We start from the raw sequence: 16,595 nt of genomic DNA, 5'->3' as shown, positions 1-16,595 counted from the left end.
AAAGAATTAATTCAGCTGCATAGCATAGCAGGTGAGGTGTTTGCCTTGCAGGCGGCCGACACAAGTTCGATTCCTCCGCCCCTCTCAAAGAGTCCAGCAAACTACCAAGAGTATCTCACCCACAGGGCAAAGCCTGGCAAGCTACCCGTGACTATTGGATATGCCAAAAACAGTAATAACACGTCTCACAATTTGTTGTGAGACATTACTAGTGCCCACTCTAGTAAATCGATGAATAATGGAAGGACAGTGCTAGAGTGCTACAGTGCCTCAGTTGATTGGTGACCGAAGTCCCTTCTAAATTGCATCAGAACTTGACACAACTGAGTAATAATATTCTCAATTGTCCACAGAAACTCAGAAATCACAGAAAGAAATAAAAAATAATTCAAAGAAAGCTTAGTGTAAAAAAATGAAAAAAATGCAAACAAAAATAAGAGAACCCTAAGAATACAGTAGAAGATTCAGCAACAGAATTGAAGAAGCTGAAAATTCAACCAGTTATCCCAAAGACAAGCACACAATATCCTCAATAAAGAGATTTTTTAATGAAGAAACTTTAATATTCGACAAAAAGAATTACTTTTTTCTTTTTGGGTCACTCCCAGAAATGCTCAGGGGCTACTCCTGGTTCTTCACTCAGGAATTACTCCTGGCGGTGCTCAGGAGACCATATGGGATGCTGGGATTCAAACCCGGGTCGGCCGCGTGCAAGGCAAAAGCCCTACCCACTGTGCTATCGCTCCAGCCCCCGCCAAAAAGAATTTTTAATGAAGAAAATTTAATCTATTTGTTTAAGAACAGTAAGAGGACTTTCTGAAGTAGTGAAGAGTAAGGAGAGAATGGCTATCAGGAGAAATAACAGTTGATAATTTCTCAAATCTGAGAAGGGAGATTTGTGTTCTGATCAACGAGACCTCTAAACACAATATAAGGCCAGAGATATAAGAGAGCAGGTAGAGTGTTTGCTTTGCATGTGTGCAGATGACTGGGTTTGATCCCAAGAACCCCATAAGGTTCCCAAAATCCACTAGGAATGATCCCTGAGCTCCGAGTTAGAAGTCCTGAGCACTACTACAGCACACAGGCACCCCAAATAAACAAGTAAAAAATTCCTAACAAAATAAACTCAATCAAGGTGGAAAGAACCAAAGAGAGAGATATATACTTGTTAAAGCATAAAGAGAGGCAAAGCCTCAAATACAAGGGAAATAGAATAAAATTCACAAGATTTCTCGAATAAAGCTGTATAAGCAAGAAAAAAATGAAAATATATATTCCAAGTACTGAATATAAAGAAACTTCAACCAATAATTCTCTGCACTGCAAGGTTATTTTTCAGAATTAAATGATTTTGAGAACAAAAATATTCTCAAACAACAGCTGAAGACTTTTAATGTATCTAAACCAGATCTTCAAGGAATACAGAATGACATGAAATTAAAAACGAATGTTGAATGGCCAAATGATCAACATCTTTGCTTATTGTTGTCGTAAATCAGGTAGAGAAAGACAAAAGCATATAAACATTCATGTACATTATATAAAGAAAGCAAATGAATGAACCAAATAAAACAAAAATACAAATTTAAATTATATGAGAAATTAATGGCTATGAAAAGGAAAGAGAAAAAGGTGGAGAAAAATGGAAAAGGAATCAATTGCATGGTTAAAGATAAATGTGATATAAAGACTGTGAAAAAAATCTTCAAGGGTTAGTGCACAGGCTTTATATTTAGGATCCCTGGGTTCAGTCCCTTGTTCCTAACAGCAGCAATGACCAAATCTGAAGCACTGGTCTAAGAGTTTCTCCTGAGCACTTCCATGAGGGTCCCCAAAATTTTTTTAAAGTGACATAAAGAGGAAGCTGGAGCGATAGCACAGCAAGTAGAGCGTTTGCCTTACACGAGGCCAATCCAGGTTCGATTCCCAGCATCCCATATGGTCCCCGGAGCACTGCCAGGAGTAATTCCTGAGTGCAGAGCCAGGAGTAATCCCTGTGCATCTCCGGGTGTGACCCAAATGGCAATAATAATAATAGTAATAATAATAATAAATAAAGTGACATAAGATAGTGGTGGAGAATTCTTGGTACTTCACTGATTGTGGTACAGTAAATTTGTGCACTAAAAGCCTGAACATTGACGCTATTGAAAACCATGTAACCTCAAGAACAATAAAATTAATACAATTGCTTATTGATTTCACTTTTTGTAAAAACATGTCACATATGCTGATTTAAGTGATGAATCCCTAAAACTGATGTTATCAATGTTTTGATTTATATTTCAATTTAAGTAAAGTAAAAGAATTTTTCTTCACTTATTTTTATTCATTTTTTATTGTTGTAAGCTAGATTTGATGCCTACATAATAGAAACAAAGAATTAAGCATTTTGGTGTTAGATTACATAACAATCTGTCTAGGACCAGGACTATGTTTAATATTTGCTCTCCTTCAGATACCAGAGGCTTCGTATTCTTGTTTTCTTGAATTGTTCTCTTCCCCTTTGCCTTTATGCTTTTTAAAAAACTCCATCAAAAATTGAGTCTGTGCCTGGTAGTTCTTTCAGTTGCAATAATGTAATAATATCTCTTCAACAAAATCTAACCATTACATCATCCTTTAGTGGGTGAACCAAGAAAAGGATGGACAGAAGAGGCAGTTTGATATGGAAAATAAAGGGGTTGAAACTTTCCCTCCCTCTGGACATTGTAACTTAACTTTGATTGATAGACTGTCATTCATCACTCAAGCATGATTTTTGCCTTGAGTGTGACTTCAGTTTGACAAATACTTTGTTGTTCTAACAGTCTTGAACATAACCTTTCCTTTGGCCAGCTTTTGTAACCTTTCCACATGTTCTCACTCAACCATGAAGGAATTGCTAATACCTAGACTGTTGATACACTGGACTTATATTTTCCTACGTTTCCACTCACTAATAACACACACACATTCACATATATATAAACATAAATAAAATTAAGTACATTTTACTTTTAGTCTTTCAATAAATATTTATGAAACAAGTGCATACGTGAATCATTGCTGACAAAATATTTAGATTGCTGGAGTGACTAATACTTCTTTATGCAATCATGTCTTTTTTATTACAGCACTCATTTTTGCTCTTATTTCCAACCCATGGGTGGTTAGAAGTAGAGCAGTAGGATGACAGGAGAAAGGAGGGATATATTTGGGGATATAAGAAGTCAACTCACAAATTGATTTTCATTTTCTGTTCTCTGAGATTATCTACTCTGTACTCTGAGATCCTGCACTCCAATTTATCTTATATAGTTTCAGAAAAATCTGGAAAATGTGTAAGGCGTAATTATATTCATATTCCAAAGAATCAAAAAACAAGTGAAAGTTGTGGACTTATGTACAATCAAATGGCGAGGGACTAATGTAACCAAACCATGAATCCAGTGCAAATTGGACATATGGGTCTTCATTATGCCCAGAGCCTGTTCAGACTGACTGTAGGGTTCAGTCTACAGAGTCAACACCATTTGACCCCAAGAAGCAAACTAGAGGAAAACTAGTCTTTTATTTCTGAATGTTCTACAGCCCATTTCTGAGGGCTCATCTGAGCTATGGTGGTGATAAACAAAGACTTTTGACTTGTGTATTTTATGCTCAAAAGTCCTTAAAAAACAGCTGGAATTTTATTCTCATTAGAAAGAAAAGCACTTAGCTGCTGAACCCACAATTGCACCTCATTTTCATTTGACATCCTTAATTAAGATTGATTTGCTAGTTGTCGCTAAAGTTGGCAGTACAATTGGGGTGGGTTTTTAAATGAACTTACTAATAAATGGATAACTATTAGTATGCTGGGAGAATCTTCTACACATCTGTCTGACTGGGGTGAAGACCAAGTGCAAAGAATTGATGAGCTCCCCCCCTCCATCAACAAAATGCATGTATTATTTTCCTTGATAAATCACAATCAAACCTGAGGCCAGTACTAATCAAACCATAGAATCACCTGGGGCTCTTATTAAAATATGAATTCCAGGTTGCTCACTCTACAGATTCTGATTGCATACTTCTTAAGTGAAGATCATGAAAACTCACATCATTAATAAGCACTGCAGTTGATACTGATGTAAGTGCTTGAGAGGCACTTGATGAGCAGAGGAGAATCCATTAAGGAGGAAATCAATGCTCACCCAAATAACAACAGATGTATAAATAATATAAATTGAATTCAATAAATATTATATAGATAAAGTCATACCAATTCTGTGAAGACCGACATTTTACAGAACCATAGATGGAAAACAAAGATAAGGAAAATTTAGAGTATCCACAACTGTAGTGCAATACTTCTGCAACTTCATATTTTCCACGTAACTGTTGTAGCACTGTAACACTGTCCTCCCGTTGTTCATCGATTTGCTTGAGCGGGCACCAGTAATGTCTACATTGTGAGACTTGTTGCTACTGTTTTTGTCATATCGAATATACCATGGGGAGCTTGCCGGACTCTGCTGTGTGGGCAGGATACTCTCGGTAGTTTGCCAGGCTCTTGAGAGGGACAGAGGAATAGAACCCGGGTCAGCCGCATGCAAGGCAAAACCTTACCCACTGTGCTATCACTCCAGCCCCCACATAACTGTTAGATTCAATAAATTAAATATATTTCCAACATATACCAAATACTGGTAGCTAAATTTCTGCCCTTTCTTCCATCGAGCCCAGCAAAAATGAAAAGATACTGACCTATATAAAAAGTTTTAATATATGAAAGAATATAAAAAATCTCATATGGAAGCTAGAAAACAGCTGATGTAAGCCATAGCAAAAACACAATGCATGCAACTTTCAACTACTGCAAGAGTAATAGACTGATCATGGCCTCTTTCCTGCTGGGCCCTGAGAACCTGCAGGCATTCTTTTTCAGAAGTTAGATAACAGCTCTTGTTGTTCTTAGTTTTAATTTCATAAACTAGAAAAGCCCTGTAGTCCTCCGCACTTTAGCCAATTAAGCAATTATAAGAGATTATTGGATCCATCTGCTTTTCCCCAATAGATTTGAAGATGAGAATGAGTATGTCCTGTTTTTCACTCTTCCAAAAAGTCAAACTCTGATTGCTTTATAAGGACATTGAATAACTGCTGCAGGCTTCTTTGAGAAAGCTGGTTAGAAAGTTCCTTAAAACAGTTGCACTGCCACTCAATGCCTCTTTTGCAAACCATAGCACCCAAAAGGAGAGAGAGAACAAAAGGGAATGCCCTGCCACAGAGGCAGGGTGGGATGGAGGGGATGGGGGATGGGAGGGATACTGGGATCCGTGGTGGTGGAAAATGGGCACTGGTGGAGGGATGGGTACTTGATCATTCTATAATTGAAACCCAAGCACAAAAATTTGTAAGTCTACACCTGTATGGTGTTTCACTAATAAAAATTAATGAAAAAAAAAAGTTGCTCTGTTGCATTAGTTCGTCTCCTTTGTTACAAATGCAGAAGCCTATCAAACTAGCTTTTGCAAAGGTGCATTGAATAGCTTACATTACCGAGGTCTAGAAATAGACAGGATCCTAGATGTCATAAAACATCTCTCTAACTCTCTCACCTCAACTTTCCTTAGTGTTGGCTTTATTCACCATTGATTCCTTCCAGGTGAAGGCAAAGCCAGATATCCTGTTCAGCTCTTGGTTTATGCCATCCATGCATGTGGTCTCAAAGGGAAAGAGGTCCCCAGCGTCTGCATCAATCTCTACAAAACATTTGGCTCTACTAAGAGCACATATGTCATTTGTGGTACAGTTTGAATATTTCACCAAACTAGATCAGATGCCCTGCAACAGGAATTAAAGATTTGCAGTTGATACCATACCTCTACCATATCTACAGCTAAAACGAGAGACTCAGTTAAGCTTATCAAAAGAAAAGGAGAAGGTGAGACAAATGTTTAGTTGAAAATTATCTCAATAGGGCTGGAGAGATAGTATATTGATTGGGTAGGGCACTTGCCTTGCACATGGTCAACCAGGGTTTGAATCCTGGCACAACATATGGTCTTCCAAATCTACCAAAAGTCATCCCTGAGCACAGAGCCAAGAGTAATCCCTGAGCATAACCAGGTGAGACCAAAGCACCAAAAAACAAAAAGAAATTTATTTCAGTAACTTATCATTGAACGCTAGAAACAATAAAATTAAGAGAAGGAATCAAAGAAAAATGTAAACCAAAAAAAAAAAAAACAGATTAAATCATCAAATTATTTACTCAGTTCTTGTAACCCTTTATATTTCTTGCAGAATATCTATTATAATGGTTTGAAAAATCATGGAGTAGTTTGCTATCTTTAAATTTCTTTATTTCTTCTCAGTAGAAACATATTTACGGTGTACAGGTTTATTAAATAAAAGTTATCATGGCATGCTCTTCAAGGCCCTGTTTTCCCTTAACACACATCTCACTTGCTTGTCTATTTCTTTGCTTGCTTATTTCCACTATGAAAAAAGTCTCTATTCTCTTTTCACACATTTTCCTCTTTCCCTCTTGCACCTCTTTCTAAGCCAGTTTCACTCAATAATAACCACCTAAAAAATTATAGCAATGTTAAGGTAAAGGTAAAGGCCCTCCTGTTGATCGTCGATTTGCTCGAGCGGGCCCAGTAACGTCTCCGTTGGAGACTTTGTTGTTACTGTGTCTGGCATATTGAATACTCTCGGTAGCTTGCCGGGCTCTCCGAGAGGGGCGGAGGAATCGAACTCGGGTCGGCCATGTTGGCCGCTTGTAAGGCGAACGCCCTACCGCTGTGCTATAAGTAACAGAGCCTCCATAAAGAAAACTCATAATCCCAACAGGAAACTATATTACTATTCTTCAGTCTTTGCCTATATTAATTTAGCCTGATAAAATTTTATATTGAACTTCAAATTCTAATTTTAAACAGTGTAGCATAAAGATTTCCATGCTGTTACCTGATCTTTTAGAATCATAATGCCTATATAATATTTATTAAATATTCTGTATTTAACAGAGCCAATTCCTCATGTTTTAGATGAGCCTGTTTTTCATTTTAATATTATAAATAACTTTGCCATAATCCTTTGTTCTTAAACTGAAGTGGCACTTCTGATCCCCATGGTTACTTTCGATCCTTATGCTCTGCTCTATTTTCCCAGTAACACTTTTCACTGCTAGACATCATATCTACATTTCAATTTTAGCTCTTTCTTAATGCTATCAACATACATATGCTTACTAAAGTCAGATTGTTATCACTTTTATTTTTGCCATCTCACTATTGCCTACAAACAGTTCATAGACTATAGTAATATATCAGTAATGTTTTCTCTGGGATTTTCTCCTTTCTTCGTAGAGGTAAGACTTACAGAGATTGAAATGCACAAAGCGTAAATGTCCAGTACAGTTCAGTGAGTTTTTATAAATGAAAACACCATGTAACCAATTCCTTATTAAGCCATAAAATAGCTAAACCTAAAAATATCCTCACTTCACATTTTTGGTCATTACTCCTTCCAACACGGAAAACTACTACTCATATTTCAATTCCCATAAATTAATTTTTACTTTCTTGAACTTTATATTTTTGGAATCACACAGTATGTTCATTATTCTGTTAGGCATTATAATACCTTGAATTTTACCTTTATTTTTTTCTCCACCATCAGTATATTCTTTATTTGATGAGTACTATTCCATTGTTAAGTTCTCACTGATGGATATTTACATAATTTTCAGTTGGTTTTAACTTGCTGGGGATTCCTAGACAATAGGGTTGTCAGTTATTTCCTGGGAGATGTGACTATACCAGGGATTTAAGTCATAGCTGCTGTTCCTTTTGCACTTTAAGCCATCTCCAAGGTCCCTTTGCCCCCAAAATCACAATCAGTAGACATGTCAAGATCACCTCGGCATACGCAGTTGGTACCAAGTTTCAAGCAAGGACTTCTTCTACTTAGAAAATAATTCAAATCATGTAACCAACTTTCAAGCTCCTGACCTTAATTTGTTTTCAATTTCAAATTAGTCTCATTAGCTAGAAAAATATTTGAGTTATAACTACCTATTAGCCTATTGAGACAGTTGCATTTCCAAAATATTTTAAAGTAGAAAAGCATTATAAAGTAAATGAATACCTCAACTTTTATGCATTTCTACTAGCTGGTACAAAAATTTATGGAGCAACCAGAGCAATAGTACAGCAGGAACAGTGTTTTCCTGACAAACAGCCAACCCAGGTTTTTTCCTTGACACCCCAAATGGTCCCTTGAGAATGCCCAGAAGTGGTCCCTGAGGGCAAAGTCAGGAATAAGCCTTAAGCACAGCTTCTTCCCCATAAAACATACACAAAAATAAAAAATAATAAAAAATAAAAATAATGAAAAAAATTCTTTTTGATAATATTTTACTCTATACCTTGTCTACAGTAGGTCATCCTTGTTAACAAACTATCTGCTTACTAGCTAGGTAATACTCTCATCCCACAAAAGAATATGTATACACAGGTAGGGGCTAGAAAGATAACTCAATGGCACGTGCTTTGAATGTATGAGGCCTGGTTTCAGTCCTTAGAATTGTATTATCCTCTGGACACAACCAGCAGTGACCACTGAGCAGAGAGCCAGGAGTAACCCCCAAGCTCTACAGGGTGTGATCCCAAAGTAAAAAAAATACACAGTTATCATTGTAACTTTTTCACTTTTTATCCTTAAGATTACAACATTTCTTTTACTTGTATATGTCTTCATATTATTATCTCCTGGTTACTGCTAATTACCAAAAGAGAATAAGGAATAAGGTGCTTTTGGACAGGGAGACCGTAAGTCAAGCAACATTACATTTTATCAGAATATTTCCATCATGGAAAACCAAGGGTTATGAGCTTTTCTCAGTTTCTCCTTTAATTTCTCTTTTAATGAGAAATTAGAAAATCTTGGCTGCTCCCCTATTTTTTTTAATTTTATTATTATTTTTTAATTAATTACCATGAGATATAGTCACAAATCTTTCATGATTGAATTTCAGTCACACAGTGATTTAACGCACATCCCTCCACCGGTGTACGTTTTTCACCACCAATGTCCCCAGTATCCCTCCTACCACCCCACCCTCATAACCCCTGCCTCTACGGCAGACTATTTCCTTATACTTTCTACCTAATTGGGTGCATTATGGTTTGAATTGCAGATACTGAGAGGCCATCATGTTTGGTCCTTAGTCTACTTCCAGCACACACTTTCCATGCTGAGCGATCCCTCCAACTATCATTGACATAGTGATCCCTTCTTTATCCCATCTGCCTTCTACCGCAGCTTGTAGCAGGCTGTCCCCCTATCTTTTAATAACTAGTTTTGAGACCAAAGGTGATTTCACTTATAATCCTTAGTGTCTTGGTTTCATCAGTGAAATATGGGGTTGTATTAAATAATTTTGGTACCCAATGTTTAATAAGCATTTCCTATGTAATGGAAACTACTCTAAGAATTTTATACATTTAATGTTTAATTGTCACAACAGTAGTTCTACGAGACTATTTTAGGGCTTTCTAGAAAAAATATAACTAGTGGGAGGGATTGATAGATAGATAAATAGATGAGAGGGAATTTATTGTGGAAGTTTGCATATGTAGCATGGAGGTGAAGAAGTCCCATAATTGCCAGCTGACAGCTAAAGAACCAGGGAAGTGGTGGCATAATGCAGTCTGAAGTCAAGACAAGTTGCTGACACAAATTCCAGAGATCAGAGGTCTAAGAATCAGGAACTCCAATCTTCCAGGCAGAAGAGCAGGGACAGTTGAGGTCAAAAGGAAAGTGCATTTACTCTTTCTCCTTTTTCTGCTATTAAAGTCCTCACAGAATTCAATGATGCCCACTGGGGAGTGCAATCTGCTTCACTGAGTGAGCTGATTCAAACGCTATTGTACTTAACTTAGTCTTACAGAGAAAGCCAGAGCTACTGACCTATTCCTTGTCCCACCAAAACTGACACACTGATAAAATTGATAAAATTAGCAATCACAGATTGATAATGGTGATGATGATGATGATAATGATGATTGAAAACATTCCTTTATATTTATTAAGGATCTACTTTGAGGGGTAGCCAGTACTGGATTTGAAACTGCCTGACTTCTGAACCCTAGTTAATAACCCCAATACTTCTTAGGGACACCAGATTCCTAAATATTCTCCTCTATGACATGAAATATAAAATCCCAGAGGCATGGAGCAAACACCATAAATATGTATACACATAAATATGCATACACATATACACATAAATGTATATATACCAAAACCACAAATGTCAATATCATTATAACCTTAAATTATAAGGTTATAATGGAGCGATAGCACAGCGGGTAGGGCGTTCGCCTTACAAGCGGCCAACATGGCTGACCCGAGTTCGATTCCTCCGCCCCTCTCGGAGAGCCCGGCAAGCTACCGAGAGTATTCGATATGCCAGACACAGTAACAACAAAGTCTCCAATGGAGACGTTACTGGGCCCGCTCGAGCAAATCGACGATCAACGGGAGGGCCTTTACCAAACCTTAAATTAAGCATAATAATTTTTTTAAAATATTAAACTCCATCGGGGAAAAGCTGACATGCAAACTGGAGAGCCTCATTACTCCTCCTTATGTTGAGCATAATCCATCCAGACTTGTACTGTGTTTGCACATTGTCTGTCTGTCAAATTTAGTTCCCAAGCAGAACCTTTGTCTAACACAACATTCTGCCTAGAGGTTTACACATTGCTGGCACTCAGTAATTGTTCATAATAACATGAATGGCAGCTGTTTTAATAAAAAGAACTTTGCCATTAATATTTCTTTGCTATCAATTAAATTTATATTTAGTAACCCTAAGTGCTAAAAATGTTCTGTAATGTTTAATCCTGTCATATGGAGACAGATATATATTTAAATATTACTATTATCCTGGAATATTGCCAGTTTGGCATAGTCTGATTCTAAGCAGATAGAATGTACTTCTGGTAAATATTCCTAGCCAAAAACAGTCACGGCGCATTCATTCATTTATTCATTCAGATAATCAGTGAATATCTAAAATTTAGTGAATATTTAGTTGCATTATTTGCCTACAATTGTGCTAAGTGGCAAAGATGTAAAACAAATATGATCTCAGCGTTCAATAATTTATGAACTAGCAAATTGGGGTCTGGTGCATAATAAGTACACAGTACAATCAATATAAATGTAGTAAGATAAGTACCTAGATAGTTATATGTACACCATAATTCAGGATGAGAGAAGTCATCCAATATAAGTGATATTCCAGTGAGAGCTGAAATGTTCTCAACAACTATTCAGGGTAGAACTAGATAGGTAGAAGAGGATTCTAGGGGAAGAATTTGTTCAGAACACTAAATACCAGGAAAAGGCTAAAGTACTGTTCCAAAAACTAATTACAGCTCAGAATGGTCAGTGGAAAAAAGGGAGTGGTAAGAATTGAGACTGAAGAGCAGGCAGGTATCATCGTAGAAGTCTTCATAAACCATGTAAAGGAATTTAGAGTCTGTACCTGAAAAGAAATGAAAATAATTGGCTAAGGTGATAAAAATTACATCTTAGAAATATCCCTTTAGCTAGCACAGCGGGTAGGGCGTCTGCCTTGCACGCAGCCAACATGGCCGACCCAAGTTCGATTCCTCTGCCCCTCTCGGAGAGCCCGGCAAGCTACCAAGAGTATTCGATATGCCAGACACAGTAATAACAAAGTCTCCAATGGAGACGTTACTGGGCCCGCTCAAGCAAATCGATGATCAACGGGAGGGCCTTTACTTTACTTTACTTTACAGTAAGGGAAGCAAGTTATAGAGGGTTAGTATGGGCTGGAGAAGAACAATTGGGGGGCTTTAAAAAATTCTAGCATTGCTAATTATAGTAAAGACAGAATACAATAACTTAAGAACATAAAATGTGTAGTGCATGGTTAATTGTAAGAACAAAGGCATAGGAAAGCAGAGGTAAGTGTCAGGACTATGTTCCTGCTTGTGGCTTAGAAAACTTTATGGAAGGTAGTCCTGTTCATGGATATAAGGAATATGGAAGGGGAATCAGATAATCAGATTTGGGGTCAGAAAGAAGATTAATTTTTTTAGCCAAGTCCCAAAAGGTAATTGTGTCATTGTTGTTGCTACCTGGAATATTTTACAGGGCCATGTCAACTTGTATGCGGTATTATCTGTCCTACAAGTTAACACCTATGAAATAAAGTGGATTTGTTTTTTCTTTTGCTATCAACTCAGTCAAAAGAGTTCTTTAATTATTAGAAATGGAGATAGACAGGAAAAAAGATTCCTCATCCTGAATATTATTAGTTCTTTAAGAAGAGGTTGGAGCGATAGCACAGCGGGTAGGGCGTTCGCCTTACAAGCGGCCAACATGGCCGACCCGAGTTCGATTCCTCCGCCCCTCTCGGAGAGCCCGGCAAGCTACCGAGAGTATTCAATATGCCAGACACAGTAACAACAAAGTCTCCAATGGAGACGTTACTGGGCCCGCTCGAGCAAATCGACGATCAACGGGAGGGCCTTTACCTTTACCTTTAAGAAGAGGTTGGTTGGCCATACCTAACAGAACTCAACAGTATCTGGGGGGGGGTGGGGCGCGGCAGGGGAGAAGAGTGCCCCTTACTAGACAATGCAATTCATGCACCTTTCTATGATAGTCTGTACATTAAATATTAGGAATAACACTGAGAAAGAGAGGGGCTCTAAAGAATTCAAGCCAATTTCACCAAATACAGTATTTCAAAAAACTAAAAAACTTCATTTAAGGCCTCAGGAAAGCTGAATGCTTGCACATCTGCCTTATAGGCAGCAGGCTTCAAGTTCAGTCCCCAGTGCCTCCCCAATGCTGAATACAATGCTGTTCTGCCATTTGGGATTCCCTGAACTACAACAAAATTGTTTGATCTATGGTGCGTGGCTACTAAGTGTGCATAATCGCTACAACTAAAGCATGTGACCTACCACAGTTCACACCACACAAATGTGTAAGCATTGTAACCAAGTGTCTGACCCCAGCAAGTGTGTTAGTATTGCAACCAAGTGTGTGTGACCTCAGAACATCACAACAAAAACAAAGGGAATGAAAGCTGGGGGGTAGGTGATGGGGTTGGTAATGTCATCAAAATATCAAGAAATCTAAATGATAACACAAAAACTTTCATCAAATTTCCCAATCCTCTAGCTTTCAGCATCCAAGATTCCTGCAAAGATCTGTCCCATTCATTGAGTAAAACAGTTGAAAAGACTACCAAATTGTGAACATCTAAAATCTGAAATTTATCTTCTAAGATTTCTTTGCTCCCCAACCAACTTTATCTTCCATCTAAACTACTCAACTCAATCACCTTACTGTCTGGGATATGCCTGCAAACAACTGTACTTAGGAATCTGTCACAGATTTAGGCTCAAAGACTCACCTGAACACTTTGTAAAGTAGCTGTTCAAACTGAACTATCTAATGAAATAGCTTCAAAATAAATTAACTGCAGATATCGTTAATGAGTTGATGTAATGATGAATGTCTGCCAAAAAAAGGATGCTGTTGGCATGGGAGCAACTAATTGTAGGTCCATCGTTCTGATGATAATTAGGCAATGTGTCTGGTTGCCAGTTGTTTATTAAGGCAACTCTTAATTTATGACAATGAAATCATGTTCTCAGTTTTAAAGGAAAATTTTATGTTCCTGGTTTATGAGGCAGAGGAACAAAAATAGTTTAGAGTCATTCATGGAGAAGAACAAAGGTGTTCAAGAATATTCTAGTTTTATGCTGCTTTGCCTTGTCATCTTTAAAATGAAAGCAGCTCTCGAATTTTCAAGGTGATAATTGCAAACAATGTGAAAAACACCATCATAAGTATCTCCTTAGATTAAATTTCTTAAAGAGGGATTACATACTAGGTCAAATAATTTGATGCTTATAACAAAATGTATAGAGAAAAAGCTACCCATTAAACTCCTATCATGAAAGGTGAGGACTGGGGCAGAGATGCAATACAGTGAATGAGGCATCTGCCTTGTATGCCGCCAGTTCCAATTTGATCCCTGGTACTTTTACTGATATTGTCTTTGGAGCCATGCTAGGAATGACCACTTAGTACAGAGACAGGAGTAGACCCTGAGCACCACTGGGTGTTCCTCAAAGTCCCTCATGCCTCCCTAAAGTGAGACCTTACATCTTCATACAGAATTAATTTTTCTATATATTTAGTCTGTGCTAATCCTTCCAAAGAGCTAAAACGAACTTTGATGTTTATCAGTCAATTATATTTATCTGTCTTATTTGTCTTATCTGACTAGATTGATTTCTCATGTTTTTGGGGAAAGGGGTTGCTTTGAGATCTCTCTTTAGAAGTTTGTCCCTCTTAATTTTTTTGATATTATAGTTTAGTTAGTTAACAGCAGTGTTGAAGCTTATAGAATTTATACACAAAATTAATGCAATTACCCCATCACCAAAGCACCCACAATTATCCACCACTGTTCCTCTGTTACCTTCCATTTGTTTTTCTTTTGTGGGTTTAGTGGGAAAGTCTAAGTTCACCATTTTTATTTCTACAGTTAATCATCTTTGTGTATCCACTTTCGACTGGGCTATTGAAATTTTTCTCATTAAGTACTCCATTTACTTTCCTTATTAATAAATTTGTAGTGTTTGTAGCATTCATCATTTGTCATTTTTACTTCATTATGAATTAAATACAAATACTATTTGTATCTAACTTTTATTTTCTTTTCACCCATATATTATTATATGTAGACACATGTATGTATATATAAATTCCTTTAACAAGTTATAAAGTTATTCAATTTTTTTATCTTCTCCAATAAACTAGTCTAAGGTACATTTTATCCTTACTTTTCAGAGAGGAGGTGGTCATACCCACAAATGCTCAGGGGTTACTCCTGGGTCTATGTTCAGAAAATACACCTGGCAGTGCTCAGGGGTCCATATGGGATGCTGGAATCAAACCCAGGTAGGTTGTGTGCAAGGCAAGCACCCTACACAATGCACTATCTTTCCGGTCCCTATCCTTTTTAAAAATTATAGTTTATGCAATATGATTACAATAGTATGACAATATAAAGGCCCTCCCGTTGATCATCGATTTTCTCGAGCGGGCCCAGTAATGTCTCCATTGGAGACTTTGTTGTTACTGTGTTTGGCATATCGAATACTCTCGGTATCTTGCCCGTGCTCTCCGAGAGGGGCGGAGGAATCGAACTCGGGTCGGCCATGTTGGCCGCTTGTAAGGTGAACGCCCTACCACTGTGCTATCGCTCATTCACTACACCTGCCCCTCACAACCACCAAAATGTCCACAACCTTCCACCATCCTATGTCATCTCTAAACTCCATTCATTCCCCTATTTTGCATCTGTTAATCAGATTTGTAATCCAAAGTCAAGTTACTCCCATTTTGGTTTTGATCTTGTAACTCAATTACGTTGTTACACTTTCAAAGTAACCAAATAAAATATTTTATATTTGATACTTGTTTTTCTAATATGTTTTCCAATTTCTGAATTTATATGATCTTGCACCTTTCTTCTTGGGACTCAATTTTGTGGGTTTTTAAGAGGAATCAATCAATGGTAAACTTTCTAGGCTTTCCTCTGATTAGAAACAATGATTTATTTTCCCTTACTAAAAAGAACTTTTATCTGGGCATAAAATTCTTAGGCAATAGTTGAGTTTTTTTCCTCCCCTTCAGATCTTTTTGTTTCTTTGTTTTCTGGATTTTTCTTTTTTCTTTTGAGTTTTGGGTCACACCCAGTGGTACTCAGGGATTACTCATGAGTCTGTGCTTAGGTATCACACCTGGTAGGGTACAGAAGACCATATGTGTTGCCAGGAATTGCACCCAGGTCATCACTGTGCAAGGCAAGTATCCTACCCGATCCATGTCCTACCTCTTTTGCCTGCTTTTCAGCTCCTTAAGCGTGTTCTTCCTCAATCTCCTGACAACTACTGCTATGCTAAGAATTCTATCAATTTTTAATTTTTTCTTGTGTTTTTGCTTTTTGATTGTCTGAAGTATCACTTTTTTTCCTATTCAGTAGTTAAAGAATATTTCCTATTCAGTACTTAAATTTGAATTTATTACATATTCAACCAATATTTGAATTTGAATACAGGTTGAATTGTATCCTCTAGAGCAACAACACCACCACTAATAATAATAACAATAATAATAATAATAATATAATAAAGCCCTAAACCCAGTTCTTTGATATGTTACTTTATTTCAAAACAACTTTCTATAAAGGTGATTAACTGAAAATAAGATCAGTGAAGTAGACCTTAGTGAAATATAGTTGTGTCTATTTAGAAGGGGAAAATTGGACATAGAAGAACATAGAGATACAGAAAGATTGTCTATAATGGTCAAGCTGAGTCTGCAACTCTAAAAAAAAACAAAACTGCCAGAAAATTACCAGATAATAGGAGAAAAGCAGGAACATATACTCACTCTTGGTCCTTTCAAAAGATGCAGTATTACCAATACATTGAATCACTGAAATCACACTTCTAAGTTCCAGAACCATGAAACAATTCTGATTGGTT

The sequence above is a fragment of the Sorex fumeus genome, unplaced genomic scaffold (assembly GCF_029834395.1).
Source record: "Sorex fumeus unplaced genomic scaffold, SorFum_2.1 ptg000044l, whole genome shotgun sequence".
Lineage (NCBI taxonomy): Eukaryota > Metazoa > Chordata > Mammalia > Eulipotyphla > Soricidae > Sorex > Sorex fumeus.
The sequence above is the reverse complement of the archived record's forward strand: the minus strand, read 5'-3'. Positions refer to the sequence as shown.